The 23,838-nt window shown below is 41.5% G+C and overlaps 1 protein-coding gene across 1 annotated transcript in view; it reads left to right on the top strand.

The window, feature by feature from the left end:
• The window catches only part of GCNT1 (glucosaminyl (N-acetyl) transferase 1), a 78,540-nt gene extending 61,455 nt beyond the window's left edge, over positions 1 to 17,085 (top strand). Inside the window, exons 3-4 of the transcript XR_004054044.1 lie at positions 12,651 to 12,913; positions 17,037 to 17,085. The gene's annotated coding sequence lies outside the window, so the exon portion shown is untranslated. The remainder of the gene's footprint in view (positions 1 to 12,650; positions 12,914 to 17,036) is intronic.
• The last annotated feature ends 6,753 nt before the right edge of the window (positions 17,086 to 23,838 follow it).

Genomic DNA, 23,838 nt, shown 5'->3' with positions numbered 1-23,838 from the left:
CAGCATTGACACCATCCCCAAAATTAAGGCTGTCGCTCATTGAGTCTACTTGTGTCCAACCTCCCAGGATTGTTTAATCCCACTGTCACCTGTGTCTTCATTTGAAAGGACTTGGCCCTATCCTTGGGTCTTCCCATTACCTGCCCCTGGTTGTAAGTTTCCTCCTTTCTCAACCTTCCATGAGGAGGAAAGAAGTGTGCACATGGCCTATTGGAAGGCCTGGGAAGGGAACTTTAAGTTTGGGACAGATTTTTTTTTAGTTTTTGGTATCATTCACAGCATACAATTTTTACTCTCGCCATTTTCACCATAAGACAGACAATTTGGGATTGCTCTAATGCCGTCTCACATCTCAAAGTACATTCAAATCTTAAAAAGAAGTTCTTATAATTTTGCCGTGTTGATACTGTTCAGCAAACAAGCTGCCAGGAACTGTGAGGCTTTGTCATTTAGCATTAGACTTTAAACAAGAATTAAAATCATGTGCTGTATTTTTAAAACATAGCCAAATTAAATAGTACGTGAGAAATTCAGAGTATTAGACAGTTTTAAGGCATTCAACTGAGAAAACCTGTTTTATTCCTCAAAGTCAGAAAACATTTTCATCTTGTTGAGAGAGATGTTTTTAAACTTTTATTATCATTTGTAAACGTGGAAGTTGGTCGATTGCTGTGTTTTTGCATGATTAGCATGGGAGTCTGTTGGAGCAAGAGGAACATGTTTTGAAAACTCAAGAGATAATATTGATGAGGGCGGTACATGCAGTGTGTTCTCTCTTTATTGACTTCTAAACCAGTTTTTTCCTTTAATGCATGTCAAATATTTCTCCCATGCTTCTCTTAGCAGAAAAGTTTTTACCTATAAGACAGGGCACTTTTTTTTTTTTTTTTTTTTTTGAGACGGAGTTTTGCTCTGTCGCCCAGGCTGGAGTGCAGTGGCCGGATCTCAGCTCACTGCAAGCTCCGCCTCCCGGGTTCACGCCATTCTCCTGCCTCAGCCTCTCGAGTAGCTGGGACTGCAGGCGCCTGGCACCTCGCCCAGCTAGTTTTTTGTATTTTTTAGTAGAGACGGTGTTTCACTGTGTTAGCCAGGATGGTCTCGATCTCCTGACCTCGTGATCCGCCCGTCTCGGCCTCCCAAAGTGCTGGGATTACAGGCTTGAGCCACCACGCCCGGCCGACAGGCCACTTTTTAACTCTAAAACTAGTGATACTCAGTGACATACACTTTGTCTTATAAACATTTTTTTCATTTTTTATTTTGAAAAATCGCAAATCTACAGCAAAAGTAAAACAGTAGTAAACACCCTATAACCCTCACCTGGTGTTAACATTGTGCCCTGTTTGCTTTATGTCGTATGTATTTTTGAACTTAGCAAAATTGGAAATTAAAATTTCTGAAAATTACAAATATGCAAAGTTATTTATCTTAGCACGTTTATTATGTGTGACTACATCTGATTTATATTTAAATTGACAGGTTTTGAGGGATTTTTTTCTTCATCACAAATGTAAAAATAGGATTTTAGAATCTGTATCTCCAAGGTCTACATGGCCAGGCACAGTGACTCACACCTGTAATCTTCAGGATTTCAAGACTGGCCTGGTCACCATGATGAAACCCCATCTCTACTGAAAATAGGAAAAAAAAAAAAAAAGTTAACCAGGTTTGCACCTGTAATCCCGGGAGGCTGAGGCAAGAGAATCTCTTGAACCCAGGAGGCGGAGGTTGCAGTGAGCTGAGATCCCACCACCACTCCAGTCTGGGTGACAGTGAAACTCTTATCTCCAAAAACAAACAAACTAACAAAAAGTCCTTAAACATAAATGAACAAAAATTTTGTAATGGAAGGATTCTAGTTAATGAGTATTGCATCAAGATTTATATCTTTCTTACTAAGGACAAGAGTTAATAAAAATTGTTCTTTATTTTACAGGCAGTTACTGAAGCTCTTCCCAGAACTCAGTAAACAGCCACTCAGCCTTGAAAATGGAGCGTTGTTGTTTCTATACATATATTTATGTCATTTATTCAGTACAGTTCACTTAAATAACAAGTAGGTTTTCTTTTGTAATGATTTGGGTAAGAAGAGGCCATGTTTCAGTTCGTTTCCTCTGTAGGGTCGATTGAATTGGACTTTTTCAGTTGTTCAGAAAAATAAAAATAATTTCTCACTATATTAAATAGAGATACTCCTCAACTTACGATGTGGGTAGGTCCCAGTAAACCTGTTATAATTTGAAAATATCATATTGAAAATGAATTGAATATCTCTAACTTGAAATCATAACTTAGCCTAGCCTACCTTAAATGTTCTCAGAACATTTAGCCTGCAGTTGGGCAAAACCATTTAACACAAAGCCTATTTTATAATAAAGTGTTGAATAGCTCATATTATTTACTGAATACTGTCCTGAAAGTGAAAAAAAAAATGATTGTATAGGTACTCAAAGTATGATTTCTACTGAATGCATATCACTTGTGAGCTGTGGTAAAGTTGAAAAACTGTTAAGCCTCTTAGGATTTTTATGTAAGTTGGGTACCATCAGTTTAAAATAAATGCAATACTATTTCATGATAAACATGGTCACCGTAAGTTTTACTCTTTTGAATGTGGGCGCAATGGAATCAGTTAGAATCAGTCATATCACCATTAAAATCAGCCATTCAGAAACCAAGGCCTTGTCTGCACAAATTTTTTATTCCTTTTTCTGTTAGCAACCAGCACTCAAATGTTAAATTTGGTAGTTGATGTACTTTGTAACAAATGAGTGTGTGCAAGTAGTGATTAAAAGTAAGATTCATTCTCAAGGCACAAATGTCAGAGGGGAAGAGAGTATGTCAAAAACTAACACAGATTATGCAAAAAGATTACTGGGAGGCTTTAGAAGAATGGCCAGTATTGCATTCTAGGACATTAGACACTTCAACTGTGTCTACTGAAGAAAGAGAACAGTTTTCCAGTTAGTAGCAAAGATTAATAGGAGCTATCACCTGCTGTTGGTTTGAATGTGATGGGCACAGCTGAGGGAAAAGGGACCCCATGTCCCCAATATTGAGTGCCTGCTCCAAATATTGTCACACCGGATCTATTAAACACTTCCGGGTGCTCTTTAAGAGCCCTAAGTTAGATGAAACAGATTCTAGAAAGTGGCAACATTGATGAATTTCAGATTTTTCTCTATAGCTTGAAAGCTTTACATATCCCTTATAAGCCTGCTTGTGAAAGATTTTGTTTTTAATATGTGCTTTAATGTTTTCAGGGCTTGTCATCAGAATATTGATACCATTTTTTAAGGCAGTAAGACCCAAACTGGAAATGAATTACAACTATTGGGAAAGAAAAAACTGTTGTTATTATTGCAGATGATATAATGGTCCAAGTAGAAAGCCTAGGAATCTCATCTTAGAATTAATATAAAATTAGCAAAAACCTCCAGATATCCAAAAGTCAATAGACAAAGATCGCTTTAAGATATAATTGTAGTATATCACCATTCATTGTGGCAACAAGCTTTGTCACATTTATAGACAAACTGAGCACGTGTGCAGGAACTATACGAAGATAACAGAAGACCTGTATAGATGGAAAAATACAGTGCTCCTAGCTGAATGGATTTTTTTTTTTTTTTTTGAGACGGAGTTTCACTCTTGTTGCCCAGGCTGGAGTGCAATGGCATGATCTCAGCTCACCACAACTTCCGCCTCCTGGGTTCAAGCGATTCTCCTGCCTCAGCCTCCCGAGTAGCTGAGATTACAGACATGTGCCACCACGCCTGGCTAATTTTGTATTTTTAGTAGAAACGGGGTTTCTCCATGTTGGTCAGGTTGGTCTCAACCTCCCGACCTCGGGTGATCTGCCCACCTTGGCGTCCCAAAGTGCTGGGATTGCAGGTGTGAGCCACCGTGCCCAGCCCTAAAATGAAATATTTTAAACATTTCTTCTATTTGTGAATTAATTGAATGCAAGTCTATTAATGTTCTCAATGGCTTGAGAGTATTCTAAATTTCATCTGAAGGATGTGCAAGAATAGGGATATTTTGAAAGGAAAGTAATGACGTCTTGAGATACTAGATATAAAACCATATTTCACAGCTAAAAAATATTGAAAAGGTACTAATAGTTTACATTTGACCTCTTAGACCAATGCAATAGTAGCCCCGAAATAGATGTGAGTATAAATAAAATATTCCAAAAAATCCTAGGAACATAAGGAAGGTAAATTTTTGGAGAATACTAGATTATGGCTTTATAATGTACACCAAAATCCAGGTGAAAAATGAAAATAAGCCAGAAGAACGTATTAGTGACTATCTTTGGATGTGACTGAATTTTCCAAATAAAGGCAATAGGAGGATTCATTAAGGAGCAGATTATACATTTAACTAAAAATATATACCTTCTGAATATGAGAAAGTAAAAGGCAAATGAGATTAGAACATTTACCTACAGACTTAGGAAGAAGGAGGCTTATACCTTAATATGGAAATGATTTATACACATATTTAAAACCAGTTTTATTGAGATAATTCACATATACAGTTTACCCATTTAAAGTGTATATCTGAGTGGTTTTTATTATAACCATTACCACAATCCATTTTATTTTTATTTTAAATATGGAGACAGTTCTCACTATGAAGCCCAGCCTGGTCTCAAACTCCTCAGCTCAAGCGATTCTCCCACCTCAGCCTCCCAAAGTGTTGGGATTACAAGCATAAGCCACCACACCTGGCCCATAATCAATTTGAGAACCTCTTCATCACCCCAAAAAGGAACCCTGTACCCTTTATAGTCACTCCCCACAACTACCTCATACTAACATATTTTTTTAAACATGAAGACTCCAAGAGAAAAATGAGCAAAGGATGTGACAATTCATAGAAGTGCAATAAGAAATAGAAATGGCTAATATGAAAAACTGTAATTCAATAAAGATGATTCAAATTAAAAGAAAATTTTTCTGTATCAAATTAGCAGTTTTGGTGTTTGGTTTTTTAAAAATATCCTTGATACTTGAGAGACTATATTGAGAAATAAGACTATATATAATGTGATCTCAATTATGAAAGTATTGAACAGAAAGGAGCATTCAGAATTTCCTGAAGTCACATCTACATATTTTGAGAATGACTCCTTCCAACTCCATAAAATTGTTGCCAAATATGTATTTGGAGCTTTTTCCACATATGGTTTGCCTTAGGGAGTCATGCTCCCCAGCCCCAGACTTTATTTAGGGGAGGAAGGAGCCATGCTTTCTCTCCACTCACCTACTGACAGGAGTGTTTTAGATGTCACAGTTAGTGCTTAGCCATGTCAAGGCCCTATACTCTGCTTAACCTTGTAAGATAGCCCCATTGTGTACCCACAGTGAAGAGAACCTTTTGCAGCAGTAGCCAGAATAACCAATCCTATAGGCCACTGTCACTGTCCATCTGACTACAAGAGCTGAGGATGATTAGATTGGCAGCAGTTTTGCCTCTAGCTCCTTGGAATGTATCTATGGAATTTCATTTTCTGATACCCAATACATGTTGATTTAATCACTTGTTAGGTGAGAATGGCCTGGTTCTTGAGCTGCATGCCAGTGGGAAACATATGTTCCCTTTCAGCAGGAGGACTCGAGAAGATTCATACTCTCCAGGAGCCTCCATCTGAACATCTGACTGTGGGAGTAACTTGGATGAGCAGTATGGGTGCAGGAGGAGGATCTTGTTTAACTAGATAATTTTGTGCATTTCATATGAAGGTTTATTGACCTTTAAGATGAAGGTACAGAAACCGGTATTGTTTGTTTTGTTTTAATTTCTGCAAAACACGGATATCACTATCACTGGCTTAAACGTTATTGGGTATTTATAATTTACTTCCTTTGCCATTAGACTCGTTAGTAAACGCTTTCTGGCCCGGTTAGAATTCCCTTATTTGATTTGATGCAAACAAGATGTGTTTTCCTCTTCACGACAGCTTTTCGTGCCCCTTCACTCAGAGGAGAATACTCCTGTAAGTATGTTCCTCAAAGCCCACTGAGCTCATCGTGACAACAGCTGGCATTTGTTGAGCATTTACTTACTGCATGTTCTAAGCACTTTGCATGTATTACTTCCTTTCACTCCGTAACAACCCTGGGGATGGGCACTACTTACAAAAAAATTGGCCCAATTTATAGAAGAGCAGAGAAAAGCACTAATCCATAATAAATGGCTTGAAAAACTGTTTTTCTCTGATCCATTCATCTATTTTACCATTTTAACCATCCACCTTCTTCCCCAGACCCTGGCCTGCTGTGAGTGCAGCACATCTTCTCTTTATTTTTGAGACAGGGTCTCACTCCATTGCCCTGGGCTAGAGTACAGTGGCATGATCACGGCTCACTGCAGCCTCGACTTTCTGGGCTCCAGCAATCCTCCCACCTCAGCCTCCAGAGTAGCTCAAACCACAGGTATGTGCCACCATGCTTGGCTAATTTTTGTTTTTGTTTTTTTAATAGAAATGGGGTTTCGCCATGCTGCCCAGGCTGGTCTCGAACTTATGAGCTCAAGCAGTCCACCTGCCTCGGCCTCCCAAAATGCTGGGATTACAGGCGTGACCCACCGTGCCTGGCCAGCACATCTTGTTTTAAATAAGAAATGCAGGTGGGGCGCGGTGGCTCACGCCTGTAATCCCAGCACTTTGAGAGGACAAGGTGGGCAGATAGCCAGGTCAAGAGATTGAGACCATCCTGGCCAACATGGTAAAACCCTGTCTCTACTAAAATTACAAAAATTAGCTGGGCATGGTGGCGCGCACCCCTGTAGTCCCAGCTACTTAGGAGGCTGAGGCAGAAGACTCGCTTGAACCCAGGAGGCGGAGGTTGCAGTGAGCCAAGATTCTATAATGCACTGAGAAATAAAAGGGGCAGAAACAGAATTAATCCACAAGTCTTACTGAAACCACCCCAAAGGGTGTGTGGAGAGAGAGAGAGGAGAGAAAGGAGGGAGAGCAGTAAGCATCAACTTGATGAGGGCAGGCAGAAGGCAGGCTCAGAGAAAGGGGAGAAGCAGGAGAAGAGCAGGGCTAAGAAGCCATCAGACGGAGTTTCAAAAAGCCCTGTCTGCCCAGGCACAGTGGCTTACACCTGTAATCCCAACACTTTGGGAGGCCGAGGCGGGCGGATCTCCTGAGGTCAGGAATGGGAGACCAGCTTGGCCAATATGATGAAACCCTGTCTCTACTAAAAATACAAAAACTAGCTGGGTGTGGTGGCCCAGGCTTGTAATCCCAGCTACTTGGGAGGCTGAGGCGGGAGGATTGCTTGAACCCAGGAGGCAGAGGTTGCAGTGAGCCGAGATCGCGCCACTGCACTCCAGCCTGGATGACAGAGTGAGATTCCGTCTCCAAAAAGAAGAAAAAGAAAACAAACAAACAAACAAAACTCCTGTCTGTCTTAACACTTGTTCAAAGCATAGATTTGAGAGGGGAGCATTTTGACTTAAAGCATACGGCAACGTCAACCCCCAATTTCCAGGGACAGTCTCTGTACTAGTTTGTTCTCATGCTGTTAATAAAGACATACCCCCGACTGGGTAATTTATAAAGGAAAGAGGTTTAATGGACTCACATTTCCACATGACTAGGGAGGCCTGACAATCATGGCAGAAGACAAATGAGGAACAAAATCATGTCTTACATGGCGATAGGCAAGAAAGAGTGTGTAGGGGAACTCCCATCTATAAAACCGTCAGATCTTGTGAGACTTATTCACTATCACAGCACTGGAAAGACCCACCCCCATGATTCAATTACCTCCTACTGGGTCCCTCCCATGACACGTGGAGATTATGGGAGCTACAGTTCGAGATTTGGGTGAGGACACAGCCAAACCAAATCAGTCTCTGTTTAGGTGTATTTTCCAGTAGAATGTTGTTTCTCTAATGCAGTAAGTACACATGTGCTCATGCATGTGTGCATGCACACACACATACATACAAAGTGAGGGGATTTTGCAAAGGAATGTAAGAGGAGCAGGTACCACTGGAAAGACAGAAAGGACTCTGTTGAAGGCAGGGAAGTGAGTGAGCCTGCAGTCTATGTAGAGAAATGTGAGGAAAAGGGGGAGATTTCTTCCTCAGGTTTATTGTGGTACAAAAGTGCTATATATTAAGATGTACATGATGTTTTGATATATATTGTGATGTGATTATCACAATCAATTAACATAGCCATCACTTCATGTAGGTAACTTTTTTGTGGTAAGAACGCTTAAGATCCTTAGCAAATATGAATATACAATGAAGTATTATTATTATTATTATCACCATGCTGTACATTAAATCCCCAGAACTTATTCCCTTATAACTGAAAGTTTGGATCAATTGATCCAAATCCCCCCATTTTCCCCACCGGCCTTGCCCAGTCCCTGGCAACCAACTTTCTACCTTTGTTTCTATGAATTTGACTTCTTTAGATTCCACATGTAAGTGGGGTCGTGCAATATTTGTCTGTGTCTGGCTTATTTCACAGGACAGAAAGTCTTTTAGGTTCATCCATGTTGTCATAAACAGCAGGATTTTCTTATTTTTCGTGGTCAAATAATATTCCATTGTGTACATGCATGTGTGTGTTTGTGTGTCACATTTTCTTTATCGATTTAGCCATCAACACACAATTAGGGTTTTCCATATCTTGGTTATTGTGAGTAACACATCAATGAACATGGGAGTGGAGGGCAGATATCCTTTTGACATGCTGATTCATTTTCTTTGGATATATGCCTAGTAGTGGGATCGCTAGATTATGTGGTAGTTCTATTTTTAGTTATTTGAGGAAGCTCCGTACTGTTTTCCATAATGGCTGTACCAATTTACAATCCCACCAACAGTGTTCCCAGGCCCACCACATTCTTGCCAATGCTTGTTACTGTTTGACTAATACTATCCTAACAAGTGTGAGGTGATTTCTCATTGTGGTTTTAAGCTGCATTTTCTTGATATTGAGGTGTTGTTTGTTTGTTTGTTTGTTTGTTTGTTTTAGAAAAGGGTTCTCACTCTGTCATCCAGGGCGGAGTGCAGTGGTGTCATGATCATAGCTCACTGCAGTCTCCATCTCCTAGGCTCAAGCGATCTGTCCCTCTTGGCCTCCTAAAGTCCTGGAATTACAGGCATGAGTCACTGTGCCTGACAAGCAGTTTTTAAATATATCTTTTAGCTATTTGTATGTCTTATTTGAAGAATGTTTATTCAGGTCCTTTGTCCATTTTTAATTGGATTATTTGGGGGTTTTTTACTATTGAGTTGTATGAGTTCTTTGTGTATTTTGGATATTACCCTCTATTGGATATATAGTTTGCAAATATTTTCTCCCATTCTGCAGATTACATTTTACTTTTGTTGACTGTTTCCCTTGCTGTGCAGAAAGTTTTTAGTTTGATGGAGTCCCCCATGTTTATTTTTGCTTTTGTTGCCTGGGCTTTTGGGATCATAATCATAAAATCTTTGCCAAGACCACTATCGAGAAAATTTTCCCTTATGTTTTCTTCTAGGATTTATTGGGTTTCAGATTTGATGTTTGTCTTTCACCCTTTTTTTGTTTTGTTTTGTTTTTGTTTTGAGATAGAGTCTCACTCTGTTGCTCAGGCTAGAGTGCAGTGGTGCCATCTTGGCTCATTGCAACCTCTGCTTCCCAGGTTCAAGTGATTCTTCTGCCTCAGCCTCCCAAGTAGCTGAGATTACAGGTGCCTGCCACCACGCCTGGCTACTTTTTGTATTTTCAGCAGAGACAGGGTTTCACCATGTTGGCAAGGCTGGTCTTGAACTCCTGACCTCAAGTGATCTGCCCACCTTGGCCTCCCAAAGTGCTGGGATTACAGGCGTGAGCCACTGCACCTGGCCTTCATCCATTTTGAGTTGACTTTTGTGTATGGCATAAGATGAGGGCCCAATCTAATCTTCTGCATTTGTACATCCAGTTTTCCCAGTACCACTTATTGAAGATATTCACCTTTCCCCATTGTGTGTTCTTCATACCTTGGTTGAAAGTGAGTTGGCCTTAAAGGCATGGATTTGTTTTTGGGTTCTCTATCCTGTTCCATTGCTCTATGTATCTCTTTTTACGCCAGTACTGTGCTGTTTTGATAACTATAACTTTATAATAAACCTTGAAATCAGGTAGTTGGCGGGGGGTGTGGTGCCTACAACTTTGTTTGTCCTCAAGATTACTTTGGCTATTCAGAATCTTTTGTGGTTGAATATGAATTTTAGGATTGCTTTTTCTATTTCTGTAAAAAATGTCATTGGAATTTTGATAGGAATCGCATTGAATCTACAAATTGCCTTGGGTAGTATGGGCATTTTAATACTTTTGTATCCTGCAACTTCACTAAATTTATTGGCTAGTTCTAACAGCTTTTTGGTGGAGTCATTAGGGTTTTCTATATACAGGATCATGTCATCTGCAAACAGAACCAATTTTACTTCTTTCTTTTTGATTTGGATGCATTTTATTTCTTTTTCTTGCCTAATTGCTCTCGCCAGGACTTCTGGTAGTATGTTGAATAGAAGTAGTGAGAGTGGAAATTCTTGTCTTGTTCCTAATCTTAGAAGAAAAACTTTCAGCTTTGCACCATTGAGTGTGGTGTTAGCTGTGGGCTTATCATATACGGCCTTTTTTATTATTCTTTATTGAGAGATTTTCGATTACTGATTCAGTCTCCTTATTCTTTATTGGTCTGTTGAGATTTTCTGTTCTTCATAATTTAATCTTGGTAGGTTGTATGTTTCTAGTAATTTGTTCATTTCTTTTAAGTTATCTAATTTATTGGCATATAATTATTCATAGTTGTCTCTTATCCTTTGAATCATTTGTCAACTTTGTCAACTTGGTTTCTCTTTTCAGAAAACCAACTCTTAGTCTCATTGATCTTTTCTATTGTTTTTCTATAACAGTCTCTATTTTCTCTATTTTATTTATTTTCCTGCTGTAATCTTTGTTATTTTTTTCCTTTGCTAACTTGAGGCTTAGCCTGTTCTTCTTCTAGCTCCTTGAGGTATAAAGTTAGGTTATTTATTTGAGATGTTTCATTTTTCTTAATGTAAGTTGTTTGATTTTTTGTTTGTTTGTTTTTAAGACAGGGTCTTGGCCGGGCACAGTGGCTCATGCCTGTGATCCCAGCACTTTGGGAGGCCGAGGCGGGCGGATCACGAGGTCAGGAGGTCGGGACCATCCTGACTAACATGGTGAAACCCTGTCTCTACTAAAAATACAAAAAATTAGCCAGGCGTGGTGGCGGGCACCTGTAGTCCCAGCTACTCGGGAGGCTGAGGCAGGAGAATGGCGTGAACCCAGGAGGCGGAGCTTGCAGTGAGCCGAGATCACACCACTGCACTCCAGCCTGGGTGACAGAGCGAGACTCCGTCATAAAAAGAGAAAGAAAAAAAAGAGAGAGAGGGAAAGAAAAGACAGGGAAAGAAAGAAAGAAAGAGAGAGAGAAAGAAGAAAAGAAAGAGGAGGGAGGGAGGGAGGGAGGGAAGGAAGGAAGGAAGGAAGGAAGGAAGGAAGGAAGGAAGGAAGGAAGGAAGGAAGGAAGGAAGGAAGGAAGGAAGGGGGGAGGGACGGGGGGACGGGGAGGGGGGCGAGGGAGGACAAGAAAAGAAAAGGGGAGGGGAGGGGAGGGAAGGGAAAAGAAAGACAGGGTTTTGCTCTGTTGCCCAGGCAGAAGGGCAAGGTGTGATCATGGCTCACTGCAGTGTCGACCTCCTAAGCTCAAGCAATCCTTCCACCTTAGCCTCCCAGGTAACTGGTACCACAGGCACATGCCACCATGCCCACCTTATTTCTTAGCTTTTGTAGAGATGAGGTCTCCCTATGTTGCCCAGGTTTATCTCAAACTCCTGGGCTCAAGCAATCCTCCCATCTCAGCCTCTCAAAGTGCTGGGATTACAGGCATAAGCCACCATGCTTGGCCTCGATATTTGTTACTCGGTCAATATTTATTGCTATAAACTTCCCAATGAAAGGAGATTTGAAGGGTGGTTTTAACCTTCTTCTTTATCTTAGGTGATCAATCACCTCAGTTTGCCCTGGACTGTGAGGTTTCTGGGATGCTGGATTTGGGATGCTAAAACCAGAATAAGTTGGTCATCTCATCTTTATCTTCCCCCTAAATATCCAGTATAATCTACATCAGTGCTTTAAAATGGAATTTATGTTTTATGGGCATTAGCAATTCAGAAATGTGCCTACACAGGCAAAGAGAAAGAACAGGGGAGTCACAAATAGGCTTAGCCACATACAGGTGATACACTCACACTTCGAGTGTTGGGCACCAATAGGTGAAGTTTCTGATTAAGAAGAGAATTATAACTGAGCAGGGCATTGGAAGATATCCTCTTATGGAACCTGAGAAGCCTAACCCAAACTATTTGCAGCCAGGTCACCTACCTCTGAAGCGGTCTTGGGGGATGGTTAGAAATCAGCATAAGTTTAATAAAGCTGGTTCCCATTATCACATGTCAATACATATCCTGAATTATACCTAACAAACTCTGCAGCTTCTACTTTGGAAAATCCTTCTACAGTCTATCCAGGTACTGAAGGTGCCAAACTGAGCAGTGTCCTTGAATGTTCCTGTGTCCTCCTCACACCCAGTTACTAAGACCTCTCTCCTTCACAGTGACTCCATTCACATGCTCCTGTCTTGTCATCGAGCCCTGTTCATCTCTTACCATCTTTCACCTGGACCATTGCCAGTTTCTGAGCTGCCTGCTCTTGAATGCCGGCTTCCTGAAAATATCACCAAAACAATCTGGTCATAAGACAAAGCAGAGTCTATTGCTCACTGAAGTAACAGAGAGCTCCGTCTTTAGAGTCTTGGTAACATTTCGGTGAGAGGACGACCCGATCGCACTGTTTAGGAGGTTTCGGATGCTGATTAAGGTGAGTCTGACAATGTGGGGTCTTGGCAAATAATCATGATTAAATAGTTTAAGATTAGAAGACATAGCAAAGTGAGGATTTTGAGGAAAAGAGTTCAAACAGTCTTGGAGTATAAACTGCTTTTTATTGATGTAACTCTGAAGATGTTCCTGGAGTAAAAAAAAGGAAGTTATTTGCAAGTTTTACCTTCCAGGGTGAGAGTTTCTGGAATAGGAAAGTTCTGCTGATGAAGACAGTAAACTGTGTGAGTGTAGATGGTTTTGCCTGTCACCTCCATGCCTCCTATCTCAAACTCTTCCACTCTGATAGCTGCAGCAACAATAATAACAATAGTTACAATATTAGTAGCAGCAAATATTTAGTTCTCATTAGATGCCAAGCACGGTCCTAAGCATTTTACAAATACTATCACATTAAAGTTTGCCATAATCCTATGGTATTGGCACTATTATTGTCCACATTATACAAATGTAGACACTGAAGCAGCTTAGAGAGGTCAAGTTATTTGGCCAAGTCACACAGCACCTTCCACAGTCAGAGTTCTATCAGAAATGAAAATTTGATAATTGAACACTTGCATAAACTTTTTCAAAGATTTCCTGTTGCCTAAAACATAAAAATCTTGATTTCTTCAAATACTACACAGAACCCTCCATGATCTGGCCTCAGTCCCACCCCTCCAGTCTTCTTCATTGTATAGGATGCTCTACCCATTCCTGCACCACACATGATGCTGTTTCACGTCTTCATGAATAGCGCTCATTTGGGGTTTTTACTCCTGGTATCTACTCATCATCCATCTAATAAAAACAGTAGCCTGGGGAAACAGTCTCTTCCCTCACTTTCAGCCTGTTTGCATTATCCCCACTTAATGTGAACTGAGACTAAGAAGGTGCTGGGATTGTTGCACTCATCTTACAGGAAGCAGGAGAATTAACCAACACTGAGGAGCAATGGGAAGATTTCAAACTATGTCATGGGGCTGTCCTGCAAGCCCTGGAGCAAGCTGAGCCCAAGCCTTTTCATTTATATAATCCAATACATTTTATTGTTTAAGAGAGTGATTTTTTAAAGCACTTCCATCAGAAAAGGTCTTAATTCACACTGCAGTCTGCTAGAACATATTTCTTCAGGCTTTCAGACTAGAACACCCTCACCTTTCAACATTCAGCTCAGATATCACCACCTCCATGAGGGTTTTTGTTTGTGTGTGTGTGTGTGTGTGTGTTTGAGACAGTCTCTCTCTGTCGCCCAGGCCGGAATGCAGTGGTGCAATCTTGGCTCACTGCAACCTCCGCCTCCCGCCTCCCGAGTTCAAGAGAGTCTCCTGCCTCAGCCTCCTGAGTAGCTGGGATTACAGGCACCCACCATTGCACCTGGCTAATTTTTGTGTTTTCAGTAGAGATGGGGGTTTCACCATGTTGGCCAGGCTGGTCTCGAACTCCTGACCTTAAGTGATCTGCCCGCCTCAGCCTCCCACAGTGCTGGGATTACAGGTGTGAGCCACTGTGCCTGGCCTAGGAGATCTTTTCTGACCATCCCTGTCCCCCACGGCCATGCATAAATGTCCACTCTTTTCTTTGGCTTCCATAGTATCCTAGACAGAATTAATCACCATCATCTAAAATAGGCCATTGAACTTACTTGTGCACATATGTGTGATTTTTTTAAAAATCAACTTTATTCTTTAGAACAATTTTAAATTCACAGCAAAATTAAGTGAAAAGTACAGAGAATTTTCATATCCCATATATCCTCTACCCTTCCTGTCCCCAGTATTACCTCCCCACTTTTATTTATTTATTGAGATGGAGTCTTGCTCTGTCACCCAGGGTGGAGTGCAGTGGCGCCATCTCAGTTCACTGCAACCCCTGTCTCCTCGGTTCAAGTGGTTTTCCTACCTCAGCCTCCCTAGTAGCTGGGACTACAGGCATGTGCCACAATGCCTGGGTAATTTTTGTGTCTTTAGTAGAGATGGGGTTTCACTGTGTTGCCCAGACTGGTCTTTAACTTCTTACCTCAGGTGATCTGCCCCCCTCGGCCTCTCAGTGCTGGGATTACAGGCGTGAGCCACCGCGCCCGGCTGTTGTTGCAACTTTTAATGGCAAAACCCACAATTACTTTTGCACCAACCTAATAAATCGATAAAGTCAATTAATTTGCTTAATTTTGATTAACCACTCTTAAGGGAAAAAGTAATTTCAGATTTTTTTTCCTCAAATAGAAATCATAACAGTTGAGGGGGAAAAATACAGACTTACTGATAACCTTTTATAATTTGGCTGAATTCAGCTTGTCTTTATTCTCCCTGTGAAATAAAACCTTAGTGAAAACTAAACGCTGCACCTGAATTAAAGTGTCCTGTCAGGTTTTTTCCTGTCCACAAATATTTCTGTTCAGGAAATTTGATCTTTAGGAATCTGATGTCCTTTCCTCACTGCCTAAGCATGTGACTGAAATAACCGGGTGGGGGAACTGATCTTTCATGTGTGGTTACAGAGCTGGGGGCTCAGGAAGGTCAAAGTTACTTCTGTTCACCAGGAGAAGGGAAGAAAGAACGAGGAGCCAGAGACAGTGCACTTTTGTGGGTCTCCAGCTGCATTCTTTCCCAAGCCATTTCTAGAATCGGCATGAGGGAGGTCAGGGTACACCTGTTTCCTAGGAAGCTGGACTCCACTTTGCATGAACTGCAAACAAGGAAATAGGGATGGAGAGTGAAAATAGGGAAGAGTATGAGTTCAAAAACTTGAAAAAATAATGTACACATTTTTGACTTAGGAGAACAACAACAAACCAGTGGCATAGGAGAGAGGAAAGCCTTCCCCAGGAATCTTTCCTCATAACTTTGCGTGGTAGGCGGGCTGTGGGGAGAGACGTGACTCAGTACTGCTGTGTCACTTAACAGTTGAATCTGCCTGGAGTGCAATGGCAGAGGATGAAAAATTGCCTACTATAATTGTTACAGCCATTTAAGAACGTTTCCCTCCACCTGGGCACTATTGACATATTGGGCTAGATAATTCTTTGTTGTGGGAGTGGAGGCTGTCCTGTGCATTATGAATGTTTGACAGCATCCCTGGCCTCTACCTGTTAGATGCCAGTGGCAACCCCAGCCCCACCCTGAGGCACCATCATTGTGATCAAGATGCCTCCAGACATTGTGAAATGTCTCTCGGAGGGTAAAATCATCCCTGCTTGAGAACTCCTGATTTACAGGAATAATTTCATTTCTATCGCAGTGCCTGTCTTATATGGGGCAGAGTGTTTACTATGTGAAAATTACTAACTAGGTACAGCTTTACCTGGGTGAACCAAATATTCATGATTGCTGCTCATATGGGACTTAAATCTGATAAGTGAAAAGATGGATAGGTGAATGCAGGATGTCTCAAAAAGCAGATGTGATTTCTCTTAGGGATCAACCAGTGTTAAAAAGAAAAAAATGTCACCCAGCCTACTTCCTTTCTAGTCAATCACAGGAGGTTAAAAACAATCCTTGTGTGAGGCAGGCCAAGGAGTCCCCCATTAGATTCCATTAACCCAGGGAAAAAAAGCAGTAATATTGGCCAGGCGCGCTGGCTCACATCTGTAATCCCAGCACTTTGGGAGGCTGAGGCAGGCAGATCATGAGGTCAGGAGTTCGATACCAGCCTGACCAATGTGGTGAAACCCCATCTCTACTAAAAATACAAAAATTAGCCTGGTGTGGTGGTGCGCACCTGTAATCCCAGCTACTGAGGAAGCTGAGGCAGGAAAATCACTTGAACCTGGGAGGCGGAGGTAGCAGTGAGCCGAAATCATGCCACTGTACTCTAGCCTGGGCGACAGAGTGAGACCCCATCTCAAAAAAAAAAAGAAAAAAAAAAAGGTCAGTGATACCTATGACAATATGACAGGCTTTTGGAAATATAAGGAAACAAGATACAGTATATTAAAAATAATTTTCAAATACTAGACTGCTTCAAAATCAAGTGAAAGTGTTGATAAAAACATAGATGTCTGGGCTCTACCTTATGTTTTAAAATCTATGAGGGTGAAGCAGGTATGATTAATTCTTTTTATAAAAAGATACATATATGTACACATATATTTAATTGAGACGGGTTCTCACTATGTTTTCCAGACTGGCTTCGAACTCCTGGGCTCAAGCAATCCTCCCACCTCAGCCTCCCAAAGTACTGAGATTACAGGCATGAGCCACCATGCAGCCAACCAGGTATGATCACTTCTTATTATTCATGGTAGTTATGTTCTGTAAACTCATAGCAAACACTAAATTAGTGAATATTGGACTATTGCTGCAAGGGGAAATATAAGGTGAGGCTCCTGAGAACCTCTGGTCACTACATTTTTGTCAGTTGAAATGCCATTTGCATTCTATAGGTTCATTTTCCAACTTCCTTGTAAAACAAGCCAGTCTCACCAGGGTTGAAAATCGTCTCTTCCACGTAACTCTTTTCCCGTAGAACACTGAGCAAACATTTAAAAATGTGTTCCGCAGCATTCTGACCTGCAGAACCTACCCCTCCCACAGGTTTAACATTTTTCCATGCTTCGTCGCCTTTCGAAATGTGTGGGCCAGCCAGCACTAGACACAAAAGGTTTAACATTTTTCCATAAATTTCTTTGGCTTTCAGCCTCACAGCAATGCTGTCCACTGTGCTTTTTTTTTTTTAATCTGTCATCATCTCATGAATACACCCATTTAGCCACTCTTCCCTCTTATTTGTAGATCTAACATGCAACTGTAGATGTTACTTTAGCGCTTTCTGGAGCAGCGTCACACCCAACTGGGAAATGTCACCTTCCTTTTTAGGTGTACATGATTGTTGACTCATTCACATTGAACTGTAAATCATGCCTGAACAAAGCTTATCTAACACACATTTTCTCTGTGTAAGGCATGTCACAGCCTTCCTGCACTTATGAACACTAGACAGCGCTTTCAGTGCTATGCCTGGGGCCTATTTACTTATTATTTATTGAATATCTAATTTTAGTCCCAAAAGCTTTTATTCAGTTCTCAAATTGTTACCATGAAAGAAATGATAAATTGTAATTTTATTATTACTCTATCACTGTGTGTCAAGCCCTTGTTACAAAATCTCCATTTACTGTCTCCAAAAAACCAATAGAAAACCCACAAGTTATATTACCTAATGATCTATTAACAGATGACCCTAGCTTCTCCAAGTGTGCTCCCCGACCAGTAGCAACAACATTACCTTGTTTGGCTGGGGGTGATGGCTTACTCACACCTGTAATCCTAGCACTTTGGTAGGCCAAGGGGGGAAGATGGCTTGAGTCCAAGAGTTCGAGACAAGCCTAAGCAACATAATGAGACCTTGTCTCTACAAAAAATAAACAAAATTAGCCAGGCGTGGTGGCACACACCTGCAATCCCAGCTACTCAGAAGGCTGAAATGAGAGGGTAACTTGAGCCCAGGAGGTCGAGTCTGCAGTGAGTCATGATCACACCACTGCACTCCAGCCTGGGTGACAGAACAAGACCCTGTTTCAAGAAACAACAACAAAAAAGAAAAAAAAATAACCTTGTCTGAAATGCAATTTTCAGACCCTAACTTAGAACTACTAAAGTAGAGACTTGGTGGTGGGTGGAGACCAGCAACCTGTGCTTTATCAAGCGGTTTTTTTTTTTCTTTCTTTTTTTGAAACAGAGTCTCACTCTGTGGTCCAGGCTGGAGTTCAGTGGTATGATCTCAGCTCACTGCAAACTCCACCTCCAGGGTTCAAAGGATTCTCAAGCCTCAGCCTCCCGAGTAGCTGGGATTAAGGTGCACGCCACCACACCCAGCTAATTTTTGAATTTTTAGTAAAGGTGGAGTTTTGCTATGTTGGCCAGGTGGGTATCCAACTCCTGGCCTCAAGCGATTTACCCACCTCAGCCTCCCAAAGTGCTGGGATTACAGGCGTGAGCCACTGCGCTGGGCCTTTATCAAACTTTTTAAGTGATTCTGATGCATCCTCAAGTTTGAGAACCACCGGAATAGACAAATGTTTATTGACATGAAAAGTTCACAATACAATGAGTTAAATAAGAACACATTGCAAAGGAATATATACAGTGTGATTCTGGTTTTGAAATATTTACACATATGCAAATGTATAAAAACAGATCTGTAAAGGTGTACTTTAAAATGGTAACAATTGTTACCACTGGGTAAGGAGGTTACAAGGGATTCTTTCCTTTTTTTTAACCTTTCATTTGAGTTTCAAATGTTTCTACCATGAATAACAATTTCTTATGCAATTTTAAACGGGAGCAAAATAAACTCCATGAGGAAGAATTTGATAGATAAGGTCCCATCTGTGTCCCCGAGTTCTACTCCCTGCCTGTGGAATCGCTCTCCTCATGCTCATAGTCATCAACAAACTGGTACCTACAGAGCAAAATTTCCCTCTGGGTCTCTCAAGCAGACAGAAACACAATTGCTTTTCTTGATGTCCCTTAGCACAGCTGGAATTTTTACAAACACTGTGCCAAACATCACAAGAGACGATGGAAACTAAATAAGTACAGAAAGTATAAGAAACAAATTTCTGAAGGGTGTTTCCGATTCAAGCACTGCTACCTGTTTCTCTTTTCTTTTCTTTTTTTTTTTTTTTTTTTTTTTTTTTTTTTGAGATGGGAGTCTCGCTCTGTCGCCCAGGCTGGAGTGCAGTGGCCGGATTTCGGCTCACTGCAAGCTCTGCCTCCCGGGTTTACGCCATTCTCCCGCCTCAGCCTCCCGATTAGCTGGGACTACAGGTGCCCACCACCTTGCCCGGCTAGTTTTTTTGTATTATTTTAGTAGAGACGAGGTTTCACCGTGTTAGCCAGGACGGTCTCGATCTCCTGACCTCGTGATCCGCCCATCTCGGCCTCCCAAAGTGCTGGGATTACAGGCTTGAGCCACCGCGCCCGGCCCTGTTTCTCTTTTCATGTAATATTTGCCTTGAGATGCTCCTATATTCATGCTTTCAGGGCCAGGTCACTCCATAAATAGCTCCTTAGCCAGATTTCTCTCTGAAGCTACAGTCTCAGCTTCACATTGAAAGGCGGTGTCTCCTCCTAAGTTGCTGGTGGGACTCTGGTGTCAGACATGATAGATGAACTCATTCCTCGTGCATGACTCTGACTTTCAGGGCGTTTGAGCCTGCACAGATTCTATATGCTTAAATATTCAATCACTTTGTAACAGAAATAATTTCATAGTCACATCAGTCCACAAAATTCAGGGGTACAAAAATATAACTTTATTTTGAAATAACTCAGACTTAATGTAGAAGACCATGACTTCCCTTTTGTGTTAGTCAGGGTTCTCTAGAGGGACAGAACTAACAGGATAGATGTATATATGAAGGGAAGCTTATTAGGAGAATTGACACATACGATCACAAGGTGAAGTCCTACAACAGACTGTCTGCAAGCTGAGGAGCAAGGAAGCCAGTCTGAGTTCCAAAACCTCAAAAGTAAGGAAGCCTGTGACAGTTCAGCCTTCAGTCTGTGGCCAAAAGCCTGAGAGGCCCTGGCAAACTAATGGTGTAAGTCGAAAAGTCCAAAAGTTGAAGAACTTGGAGTCTGATGTTCAAGGGCAGGAAGCATCCAGCACAGGAGAAAGATGGAGGCCAGAAGACTCAGCAAGTCTCGTCTTCCATCTTCTCCTGCCTGCTTCATTCTAGCCATGCTGGCAGCTGATCAGCTGGTACCCACCCAGATGGAGTGTGGGTCTGCCTCTCCCTGTCCACTGACTCACATGTGAATCTCCTTTGCCAACACCCTCACAGACACACCCAGGAGCAATACTTTGCACCCTTCAATCCAATCAAGTTGACACTCAGTATTAACCATCACACCTTTCTATCTGAAAGATTTGGTTAATTCTGTAAATAATTTTTTTAAATTTTGTTAATAGTTCAAGTCCAAAAAAATTGATTAAAGAAGATTCTTCAGGGTTAAGTGGCTACTCTATTCGCAGTAGCCCTTCTTCCAAGATTTCTCTTTCTAGTCTCCTTTTCCCCTTACTTGGCTCTTAATTCCTGCCAATAACTGAGAGTGAAAAGGGAGTCACGTTGCTTCCGGATCTCTTAGTCCTCTGCTGGCCTTCAGCTCCAGATGTTACCTTAGCACCTGCATGGTACCCTGGGAATTTTAAGCGGTGACTGAACTGCAGGTACAGATCTCGCTTGGCCCCCATAGCACTGGGACCCATGCAGATTCCACTGGGTTACAGTGACTGTCACTTACTTTAAAAGATCTCAGCATATTCATCGTGATATCTTGTATCTGTATGGGGTTTCATTATGTTGGCGATGATGGTCTCGAACTCCTGACCTCGGGTGATCCACCTACATCAGCCTCCCGAAGTGCTGGGATTACAGGTGTGAGCCACCATGCCTGGCCGATATCTGTTATTTAGATGAAGCCCAAGCCTTCAGGTAATTTATAATGCATAATTAAGGCATGATCAGTTCGCATTAAATCAGAAACGTTTCCATCCTAGAGATGGCTTCATCAAACTAACACTTTGCTATTAAACATACTGAATGTCAGAAAAGGGATTTCATTGGAGATACTAGTAACTGTTGTTAGGAAGCAGTTATTTAGCTTGATTCTTAGAAATGAGCTCTCATTTGTGATGCTACAGGTATTCCAAATATGAGGACTGGCTAAAAATACCTTAAAGAGACTCGTAACTCTTGTATGGGTGGGGGTGTAAGAATTAAGGGGGACCTAAAATTTGTCTTGATCCCTGAGTTGTCCTACAAGCAGCTGTTGGTATAGGAGGATTTCTGAATGATGCCAGTTGGAAGGGACTCCTGCTTCTGAAGTGCTGTTGTGTGCTACTTGTAAGCATTTCATGCAGTGTGTGATTGGATCACCTAAAAGGGTAAAGAGCTAGAATTTCATTACACCAACAGGACAGTATCAACTCCTTGGTGGTGACTAATGAATGTTCACATAGTAAACACCTATGTGGGTGACAGAATTCGACCTAAGATTTCTTTCCTATAACCTGATAGTGAGATTATAAAACACAGCTAAATCTCACTCCCTCAAATTTCTTTAGTGTCTCCTATCTTCTAACAGAAACAATCTAAGGGTTGAGCATGACCAAACTGACTTGAATCAATTCACTGTGTTCTTACCCAATTCCCTGTAAGGACAGACACCCTTCATTCCTTTGATGCACATCCCTTTATCCTTGTTTAGGATCCCCGGTGAGGTCTTCTGACTCTTTCATGCACCATTCCAGACCAATATAATCTTCTCTCATGCTACTTCTGAGCCATGAGGAACCTGGAGGGAGGGCATCTCTGTACTTTCATGGGACAAAAAAGTGAATGTAGGGAATCATATCAGCTAATATCACATATCATCCTTCCATATGTGTAACACCTGTACAGGAGTTAAACACAATAGCAAGAAAGAAATTCCTTCAATCAGGCCAGGTGTGGGGGCTCATGCCTATAGTCCCAGCACTTTGGGATCCAAGGCAGGTGGATCACCTGAAGTCAGGAGTTTGAGACCAGCCTGGCCAACATAGCAAACCCCATCTCTACTAGAAATACAAAAATTAGCCAGGTGCAGTGGCAGGTGCATGTAATCCCAGTTACTCGGGAGGCTGAGGCAAGAGAATCACTTGAACCCGGGAGGCAGAGGTTGCAGTGAGCTAAGATCGTACCAGTGCACTCCAACCTGGGCGACAGAGCAAGACTCCATTTCAAAAAAAAAAAAAAATCCTTCAATCAAATTCCCCAGTTGTTATACAAATACATCTCAATAGGGGTGTTATTGGTATTTTGGGGTAAGAGAAAAATCTTTCTTTTGCCCAACTATCCCTACCTTGCAAGACTTTTAGCATTCTTTGACCTTGCCCACTAAAACACAACAATTTAAATACAATTTTTAAAAGATCATTAAATATTTTGAAATGCCTCCAAAGAGAAAAAATTGGCCTGGTTGAGAACTGCTGTAATAATGGTCTCCCAAGTGTTTCACAGGTCTCTGGGGAGGCCACAGAAGGCTTCAGTGGCTGAATAGGAAAGCAGGTGGTTGAGGGTTCAGCCTCGTATCCCTGCCTCGAACACAGAACGTGCCTTGGGGCAAAGTGACTGACTTCCCAGGCTGTGATGACAGCTGTTATATTCTTTTTTTTGAGACGGGATCTCGCTCTGTCACCCAGGCTGAAGTGTAGTGATGGGAATCATAGCTCACTACAGCCTCGACCTCCCAGGCTCAAGTGATCCTCCTACTTCAGCCTCCCAAGTAGCTGGGACCACCACATGTGGCTAAGTTTTTAATTTTTATTTTTGTAGAGATGAGGTCTCGCTATGTTGCCCAGGCTAGTCTCTAACTCCTGGGCTCAAGTGAGTCTCCCACCTTGGCATCCCTAAGTGCTGGGATTACAAGCATGAGCCACTGTGCTGGGCCCCCTATTATATTCTTCATAAGTAAAAGCATATCCAGAAATTTCCATTTCCAGTTGATCTTTACCCTGTTTTTCTCAACTATTTCTCTGAAGGTGTCTGGGGCAAAACCACTTGAACTTTACCATCCAACATAACATCCTTTATTTATCTCCTCACTATAGTTCTAGAACTATCATCTGCACATTTTTTGCTAGATATGATGGATCAAACATATCTGTTTGATCTGTGGGCTCCTTCCTCCTTAAGAAAAAACAATAAAAATTGCGTTTCACAACTGCATTAGTGTAAACACAAATATAATCCAGGCTGGGTTCATTCTAATATATTCATTTTTTTCCTTCTGATTTTAACAGAAATAAAAATGAAATCACTTTCTGTAGGCCTCTGAAAGTATTGTTGGTCCCAGGCACTCTGCCTACTGTGACTAATGGAGACGTTGTCCCTGGTAACTGCTTTCCTTTCGTTCTTTTTTCCAGTAGCGTCTTCCCTCT

The sequence above is a fragment of the Rhinopithecus roxellana genome, chromosome 16 (genome assembly GCF_007565055.1).
Source record: "Rhinopithecus roxellana isolate Shanxi Qingling chromosome 16, ASM756505v1, whole genome shotgun sequence".
Taxonomy (NCBI): domain Eukaryota; kingdom Metazoa; phylum Chordata; class Mammalia; order Primates; family Cercopithecidae; genus Rhinopithecus; species Rhinopithecus roxellana.
The sequence above is the reverse complement of the archived record's forward strand: the minus strand, read 5'-3'. Positions and strand labels throughout refer to the sequence as shown.